This window comes from Lactuca sativa, chromosome 3 (assembly GCF_002870075.4).
Source record: "Lactuca sativa cultivar Salinas chromosome 3, Lsat_Salinas_v11, whole genome shotgun sequence".
Taxonomy (NCBI): domain Eukaryota; kingdom Viridiplantae; phylum Streptophyta; class Magnoliopsida; order Asterales; family Asteraceae; genus Lactuca; species Lactuca sativa.
In genome coordinates this window covers 298,072,201-298,080,112 of record NC_056625.2, presented here as the reverse complement: position 1 = coordinate 298,080,112, position 7,912 = coordinate 298,072,201, and positions in this window count along the sequence as shown.

The following is a 7,912-nucleotide window of genomic DNA, read 5'->3' as shown; positions in this document are numbered from 1 at the left end:
GTAAGCCCGAAAGCTTAGTGAGATACCCCCAAAATACCAACGTTATACAAACATAACCATATCATATAACTGATACAGGACAGCCATGCACTTCGGGTCTACTGTGTGACTGGTCCGCCGCACCGGCCTATAGTCCACCTGGTCCACCCTTCGAGTCTAGCCATATACATCGAGTCTACAATGTGATTGGTCCGCCTACACCGGGCCTTTAATCCATATGGTCCACTCTCTGAGTCTATAGTATGACTGGTCCGCCCGCACCGAGCCTTCAGTCGGCCTGGTCCACTCTCCGAGCCTCGGCACGTCTGGTCCGCCCTCGTGGGGCCTACAGCCTATCCGGACCGCTTGCTGGGCCTTCGGGATAACCGGTCCTCCCTGGGTATGTTGGCCTACAACACAAAGCAGGACCCGCCTCAACCCAACCCCAATCCAACAACCATGTGCATATAAACATATAATCATATAACAATCCACATCCAATCAAACCGATCTAGCAAATCACATAACATAACCTCATCCTAACAAGGATACCGACCTAACAGGTCACTAGCATGGCATCATCCTATATACCAGGATACCGACCTTAACCAGGTCTCTAACATATACCATCTTAACTACCAGGATTCAAACATAGCAAAACAACAACATAACAACAATACCCGGATTACAATCCGATAAAGTGCCGGCCTTAGTGCCTTAGACCCTGTTGATATAGTGAGGATAACTCACCTCGCAACCGCCGACTGAAAGGATAAGATCACGCTGCTCCAACCTCCGACACGAACTCCACCACTGATCAATACCAAAAGACCGAACTCAATAAATACCCATAATTACCAAAATACCCCTGGAAGTCAAGTGCTCAACTCTTGGTCAAAGTCAAAGTCCTCATCCAAAGTCAACCCTCCTGACTGACTCTACTCGCCGAGTCAACCCGCTGACTCGTCGAGTCCCCATGCTCCGAAACTCCCATAACACGACTCAACTCGCCGAGTCGCCCCAAGACTCGCCGAGTCCCACAACTCTGAGTCTAACCATACTCAACTCACTGAGTCATCCCCTGACTCACCGATTCACAGCTTAACCAGAAAAGGTTAGGACCTCACGACCAGACTCGCCGAGTCCAAGGCTATCTTCAACCAACTCGTCGAGTTGTTCTTCCAACTCGTCGAGTTGCTGCCTATCTTCATGCAACTCGCCGAGTACACCCATGTGACTCGCCGAGTACCTCTAGCTCTTAACCCATACAAAGGCTTTCCAAGCCATGCAGGGTCTCAAATCCATAGATCTACTCTTATACAAGCCATCCATCACGTAAAGTGGCAAAATTTACGTGAATCCAAGGAGATCTAAGCATAATACACTCTTGGCTAAGGTTTGGGACTAAAAGGCTTCATCAACAACTCTTGAATAGGGACTTTATGCTCTTTTGGATCATCACTACTCTAGATCTGAGGTAGCAACCTCAGATCCAATCTCCAAACTCAAGATAGCACTAGATAAATTCCCAAAAACCCCACAAATAATAGATCTAGATGGATAACAGCTCAAGCAACGAATCCTTACCTCCAAAGAAGACTCCAACAGAAGAATAAGCCAAAACCTTGCAAAGCCCCTTGCTCCAAGCCTCTTAATCTTCAAAGATTTCTTCAACAAACACTCCTTCAAGATCCAATGCTCTCTAATTCTCTCACACACGAAAATTAGGGTTTCTGGACTTCAAGGGAGAGCAAAGAGGTTGGGGAGAGGGTATTATGTTCTTTATATAGGGCTCAATCCCTGGGATGAGGGTTTTCTCCACACAGCACCAACTCGCCGAGTCCATCCGCCGACTCGCCAAGTCCACCTTGGACTCGCCGAGTTGACCATTCACATTTTCACTTTGAACCCTGAACTTGGACTCCTGAACTCGGGATGTTACACCATGGTTCTTCTTTCCTAAATGAGAATGCACTTGGGGAATTTCACTCGTAAAAATGGAAAAAATACATATAAATTGAAAGCATGTTGCCATTTGGGTCATTTTACTCGTAAAAATGGAAAATGCACCTAATAGCAATGTAGTTTGGTTTTTGAAAAAAAAAACCAAAAAAATGTGTAAATTCAAAGCTCGTTGCTGTTTATTGCATTTAGCACCTAACTACTTAAATATATTCAACATCAATCTGAGTTCAAAACCGTTGAAATCAAAAAAAGATTAACTATAAAAACGATATGCAAGAGTTGTGTCATCCAAAATTGTTAAATTCAATTTTTTTAAGTATAAAAACATTATGCAAGGGCATTTTCGTCCAAAACTATTAAAATAAAAAAATTAACTATAAAATTAGTATGCAGGGACAGTTTGGTCTAAAACTGTTAAAAATAATTTTTTTAAAGTTTAAAACCAATATACAGGGGCAGTTTCGTCCAAAAAATTTAAAATCAAAATTTTTAACTATAGAAACTGTATGCAAGGGTAATTTGGTCCAAAAATGTTAGAATCAACTACAGATATGAAAAATACCAATTCTAATGCAACATGAAGCATATAATTTGGTGGAATTGGAGAGAAACCATTTTGTAGTGATGTAACTGTAACCCCTGCTTCACCAAATGCATATGTGGATCATAAAAAGACACATTATTTATCAATTTATTTAAAATTATATATATTTACAGAACCTTACACTGTGGTTGAACAATCAAATCAACTTTCTCTTCTCTTGTCATGGCCTTAATTGCTTTTGGTAGTGTCGAACATAAATGACCTAGTAAGACAGTATAATATTATTTTAAAGAAATTTGGTTAAATGAAAATAACCCAATTACATAATCATTTATTTACCATCTTTCAAGTAAAACTCAACACCCTCTTTTGGTGATTTAGAAATTATAACACGATCAGGCAGCTTCACTGCATTAACCAACATCAATGACTGATTAGATGTATTTCCACATCACTTGTTAGTTAACAAATTCTTCTTAATATAAAATGGAAAAGAAGAAGTGCAAAAGACTACCTTTAACCTCATCCAAATCGCCAAGTTGTCATGTGTGTTCTCCATTCTTCACTACTCTCTTAAGAATGTCACCATCTTTACAGACATCTAATATTGTGATCCATGACAGAAGCTATACCTTAAATGATCAACAAATAATTAAAAAGGGAAATATAAACATACGGGCTCAATTTAGAACCATAAGTTTATATTATATATACATTAATTTTGAAGTCAACAACTATTTTTGCAGCATCTATAGCAGAATCCTTCATAAATTGTTGCTCTGCAGTTGCTTTACCAACAAACTCTTGACCCTGTTTTGAACCTGAAGACTGGACTTCATTGGCCACAGTCACATGCCACGGTAACTTATACATCCACAAAATAGGGTTTTAGAGGAACGGTGAGATAGCAAAACCATTGATGGAATCGGGGGAGAGCAGGTGGTGTAGCTGGTATACGCTTTAGAAACAGGCTATCGGTAACACCTAATCGAATAGAGAAGGAGCAACTACACAAACTGGATGAAGTCTTCACCAGGTGAAGCAAAAGAGATGAGTTGTTACTTCAAATTAATGAATTTGTAACTTAAAAGGAACCATACCTGTAGACGATGTAGATAAACGGAAGGATGTAGAGTTGATTTAAGTAAAGTTTAGACTCAACTGCGTCGTTAATAGGGAAGGATGTGGAGATATCAAAGTAGAAGTGCTGAAACTGTTCAAAAGATAATGGTTTTTCTGTAATTTTCATGAAAAGAAAACAAAAATAGTACTATAGAAACTGAAAATCAAACTACTTCAGTAAATGTACTTACCACCAAAAGCTGAAGATGAAGCACCAAAGGATGGGGTTGAAGAAGCTCCAAAAGAAGGCTTTGAACTACCAAAAGAAGGTGAAGAAGAAGCGCCAAAAAATGGTGAAGAAGCTTGTGTACCAAAGACACCAGTAGAAGTGCCACCAAAAATAGAACCCCTTGTTTGTGCAATAAAGGGAGATGTGCTACCAAATGGTTTTGGAGAAAATGGGTTGTTATTTGCATTATTGGTCTGCCCAAAAACTGATGGGGACCCAAAGGGACTATTGGATTACTCCCCGAATGCTGTTTAAAGAAAACATAAGCAATTAGAATCATGATGTTGTTGAATATTGCATGATATTCACTTCAAACTATATGAAGTAGCTTGACAAAAAGAAAGAGTGTAACATATGTAAAACTCTTCTGCTAACTTTTTCCAATAATCAATTAGAAGACGTAAAGCAGCCACAAGTTATTTCTTATCACATATGAAATCTACACAAAAACCAGTCATTGAAAAGAGAAATACATATGTATGTGTAACACCCAGAATCAGGAAGACCAAGAAAGGAAAGAAAATCCCTAAGTCAAGGGAGTCAACTCGTCGAGTCCAAGGAGGAACTCGACGAGCCGGAGCGTGACCCGTGTCGCGGATTAAGTGACCGACTCGGCGAGTCGGGGAGACTGACTCGACGAGTCTGGTCTGGGTTGGGAAAACCCTAATTTCGGGACTTGTCACCCTATTTAAGCATCTCATTCTCATTTCTAGGGCTTCATTTATAGCTAGAAGAAAAAGAAGGAGTTGTAAGAGCTAAGGAGTGATTGTAGATCCAGAAGGAGTCCCTCTTCCTCATCACTTTCTGGTAATCAAGCTCTTACCTTGATCTATGGATTCTTAGATCTCTTCATGTCCCTTTTATGAGACTTTTGGGACCATTTCCAAGGCCAACCCGAGTATTGAGCCTTTGAGGACGAATAGAGACTAGATCGAAGCATCTTTGAGCCTTAAGAGCTCTGAGGAAGAAGCTTTTCTCAGCTATGGTTTCCTTTCATGGCTTAGACCTCCATTGTAGCTTGGATTTGGTGTTTTAGCCTCATAACCCCCTTGCATGCATGTAAACTTAGCAACTTTACGTGCAATGCTAGCATAAGCAGTCCAGATCTATGAGTTGGAAGTGTTGGAATAGACTAAAAGAGACATAATAGAGTTGTCACAGGGAGGACTCGGCGAGTCAGTTCATGGACTCGGTGATTCGGGTCGCAAAACCCAAACCCTTCCATTATGAGTTGGAGCAATGGGTGGGGTTAGAGAAGGACTCAGCTAGTCTGTGTCCGTGATGGACATGAAGATCATGGTACTCGACGAGTTCAAGGATGAACTCAACGAGTCCAAGGCAATCTCCTTAGCTAATGAAGATGGACTCGGCGAGTTGTAGAACAACTCGGCGAGTCGTTTGAAGATAGTCCCGAGGTTTTGATGAAGGAGAACTCATCGAGATCTCGCTAGACTCAACGAGTGGAGTCGGGGTTGTTTAGGATTTGAGGAGCATGGACTCGACGAGTTGGTGGAACAACTCGACAAGTCGAGTCAACTGGTAGGTTGACTTTAACCAAGACTTTGACTTTGACCAGAGTTGACTTAGTTTGAATTCTAGAGTTCAGTTTGGGACTAAGTGTTATATTGATATTAGTAGCTCGGGGAGCTAGTGGAGCAGCGGTTCAAAGAGTTGTCGGATAGCAGCCAGAGGGTTATCAGCAAGTTCAGCAGTGCAGGTGAGTTTCCCTTTGTGTGAATGGGTCTACGGACACAATGTTGGCCCATGTAGTTATGAGTAGGAAGACCCGGGGGTTAGCCCTAGGCACATTATGCTAGTACAGTATTCAGGACCAAGGTCGAATGATAGCGGGCGTGTAGCACCTGGTTCTTGGTACGTGTTTCTTTTTATTAAATTTTTAAATATTTTGCATTTGGTCTTGGACTCGATGAGTGGAAGGACCAAATCGTCGAGTAGAAGCGGGATGAGGCGCGGAGTTTAAGTTGTGGACTCGGCGAGTCGAGTCCCGGACTTGGCGAGTAGACCCTGTTTGGGCAAAAACCCTAATCCGAGGGTTTGCACCCTATTTAAACACCTTAACTCGACCTTTTTAGTCCCATTTGCTCCCAGAAGACCCCCCATAGCAAACCCTAGCTGTTTTTGAAACAATCTAAGGCATTTAGAGTGATTTTGGTGCTTTTGTGATCCAAGGAACGAAGGAAAAGCTTGAAGGATCAAGAGCAGGCTTGAAGGATTCAGTTTTGAGCATCATTTGCAGACTTCAGAAGGTATAAAGTCTATACCTTGCTTGCTCTTTTGATAGATCCCATTTTGTGGAGTTTTAGGGTTTTTCTAAGCCATTTTGGTCACCAACCATGATTGCAAGCATGGTTTGAGGTTGATGTTTCGGATCTAGGTCCTTAGAGGGGTTACAAGGCAGAAAGGAGTGGCTTTTGCACTCAAGGAAGGCCCCATGCATTGTGAGAGCTTGTTTTAGGACCTTTTGAGCTTAAAGTCCCATGCAAGCACTTAAAGGTTGTAACTTTACGTGCTAGATCGATTGTAGAAGCATAGATCTACATTTTGATCAAGTGTTGTACATCAGAAAGCGAAGATTCAGTTAGTGGTTATGACCAACTCGGCGAGTCCGTTCTTGGACTCGACGAGTCCTAGGTTCTGTCCCATATCAGTTGAGGGTCATAAGGACCCAATTGAGTGTGGAAAGGTTTTAAGGGGGTCCCAAGGGGTGACCCAACATTCTGGACTAAGCCATTGTTCTGGAAATTCATGGGACTTGGCGAGTGCTTGAACTGACTCAGCGAGTCCAAAGCAATCTTCTTAAGGATGAAGATGAACTCGACGAGTTGTTCAAACAACTCGGCGAGTTAAGGACATGACATGTGTATCAGTTGATGATGAACTCGACGAGTTATTCATACAACTCAACGAGTCGGATGAGGATTCAGTCGATGTTCATTTAGAAGGAAAACTCGTCGAGTCATCGCCTAACTCGACGAGTAGAGACGGGTATGAGGTCTAATGGAAGGATAGGGACTCGGCGACTTGGCGAGCCAACTCGACGAGTCAGGCGCCCCAGATATGCCTAACAGTATGTTATGACATGTTTAGCTGCTAGCATGATATGTTACATGAGGTAGAGGTAGTAGGAGGGGGAAGAGTCCCCGAGATTCGGTTGTTAGGACCGAAGGGTAGGTCGGACACCCAGATATGTCTGAAAATAGGTTATGCTATGATATATGTGATAGTAGTAGTAAGGGGTGAAATAGTCCCCGAGGTTCGGTTGTTAGGACCGAAGGGTAGTCAGCACCCCAGAATGGCTCGACATGGGTAGGTCAGCGCCTCAGAATGGCTTGACACAGGTAGGAAGGCACCCCAGAATGTCCGTACGGGTAGTTCGGCACCCAGAATGGCCGTACCGGGTAGGTCGGGCACCCTAGAAATTCCTGGCAGTATGTATGTTATGTGATAGTATGGTATGTGGTATGATGGGGGTACTCACTAAGCTTCGTGGTTACAGTTTTCAGTTTTGGTTTCAGGTACCTCTTCAGCGAAGGGGAAGGAGCTGGCGCGGTAGTGGCACATCATACACACACACATTGGTTTTCCGCATTATGAGATGTTCTGGGATTGTACTATGACATTATTATTATTTTTATGTGTTGGGTTTTCAGACACGAAATATGTTTTGTGAAATGATATGATCGGATGATGTTTTACTACAAATGTTTTACAAACCACTTAATTTAAATGAAATTTTTGGGCGTGAAAATTGGGTCGTTACAAGTTGGTATTAGAGCCCTGGTTTGAGGGATTCGGACACACTCTTGGGGGTGTCTGAACTCAAATCAAGGGATTAAAAGATTTTGAAAAAGGAAATGTTCTCTAAAATTTATGTAAAGAGTTTTTGAGAAAGAACGAAGTGTGTGATGTGCGCGACCGGCCGAGCTCAAGTAAGTATTCCCCAAAGTACCCATACAAGTTTATGTTATGTTTATCAGTTTCAGTAGAACAGCATGCTAGAATTGGACTAAGGATATAGGAGTGATGCCTTATGTGCCTACTTTATGTGCTTC